Here is a 1,460-nt window from a genome sequence, read left to right as displayed (position 1 = left end):
GTGTGTGTGTGTGTGTGTGTGTGTGTGTGTGTGTGTGTGTGTGTGTGAGAGTGTGTGAGAGAGAGAGAGATGGGTGGGTGGGTGGGTGTGTGTGTATGTGAGAGAGATGGGTGTGTGGGAGGAGGTGTGTGTGTGTGTGTGAGAGAGACTGTTTCTACCTGTCTCTGTGTAATCTGCTGTTTCTCTATTTCTGCTGACTGTGTTTCTGCTAGCTGTCTTTCTCTCTCTCTGTCAGACTGTACCTGTCTGTTTCTGCTGCCTCTTTCTCTATCTCAGTGAGATTGTGTCTCTGTTTCTGCTGTATCTCTCTCTCTCTTTTCTCTGTGAATGGATCAGTGTGCTGTCTATCTGTGTGACTGTGTCTATCTCTCTGAACGTGTCTGTCTGTTGCCTCTATCTCTGTGTTACTGTGTGTGTTTGGCAGTGTTTCTGCTGTCTCTACCTCTGTGTGCAAAAGCAGAAACTGCTGGAAATGCTCAGCAAGTCTGGCAGCATCTGTGAAGAAAAATATCAGAAGGGTCACTGGACCCGAAACGTTAACTCTGATATTTTTTCTTCACAGATGCTGCCAGACCTGCAAATTCTGTTTTTGTTCCTGATTTACAGCATCTGCAGTTCTTTCGTTTTTTTAAACTCTGTGTGATTGTCTTTCTATGTTTATGTTGTCCCTCTGTGACTCTGTCGGTTTCTATCTCTGTGGGACTGTCCAGCTGTATTTCCACTATCTCCCTATCTCTCTGAGACTGCTGTGTCTCCCTATCTCTCTGAGATTGCTGTGCCTCTCTATCTCTCTGAGACTGCTGTGTTTTTCTATCTCTCTGAGATTGCTGTGTCTCTCTATCTCTCTGAGACTGCTGTGTCTCCCTAACTCTCTGAGACAGACTGACTATCTGTGTCTACCTATCCATGTTTTTGTTGTCTCTATCTCTGTGTGTTTGTCTGTCTTTATGTTTCTGCTGTCCCTCTGTGACTGTGTCTCACTGCAGTTCTCCTGTGTGCCTTTCTTTAGCTAAGCCTGTACTGTGTCTGTCTCTTGTCTGTGAGAGCTGTTATATTTTTCTGGCTACAGTTATTTTGATTAACCTGTTCAGACATGCTGTGCCACACCTCAGAGCAGTTGGGACTTTAACTTGGACCTTCTGGTTTCAGAGATACTACCACAGTGCCAACATTTCAGGGTAAAAGCAGGCTGTCTTTCTTCATGCTTCAGTCCAACTGCAATTACTTTTATTTATTATTTCTACAAGTTAGCTGCTAATTCAATAATCTGGACCTTAACCCCACTCTCTCCCTAATGTCCTGGACTTTGGTAGGAACGGGAAAATGCAAATGGCACACAGTCTGATAAATGCTCTGAGCTAGACAACGTTACAGACAGTCACTGTCACTCCCGCACTTACACAGCTCATCATCACTCTCACACTCACTGTCACTCCCGCACTTACACAACAACTCATCAT

At 44.7% G+C, this 1,460-nt stretch overlaps 1 protein-coding gene across 2 annotated transcripts in view; it reads left to right on the top strand.

Annotated features, from left to right (window-relative positions):
- The window catches only part of LOC109936526 (tripartite motif-containing 13-like), an 18,134-nt gene that overhangs the window by 11,328 nt on the left and 5,346 nt on the right, over positions 1-1,460 (top strand). The gene's annotated exons all lie outside the window — the stretch shown is intronic.

The sequence above is a fragment of the Rhincodon typus genome, chromosome 47 (assembly GCF_021869965.1).
Source record: "Rhincodon typus isolate 14 chromosome 47, sRhiTyp1.1, whole genome shotgun sequence".
In the NCBI taxonomy this organism is placed as follows: Eukaryota; Metazoa; Chordata; class Chondrichthyes; order Orectolobiformes; family Rhincodontidae; genus Rhincodon; species Rhincodon typus.
Note: the sequence above shows the minus strand (reverse complement) of the source record. Positions and strands in the feature narration are given on the sequence as shown.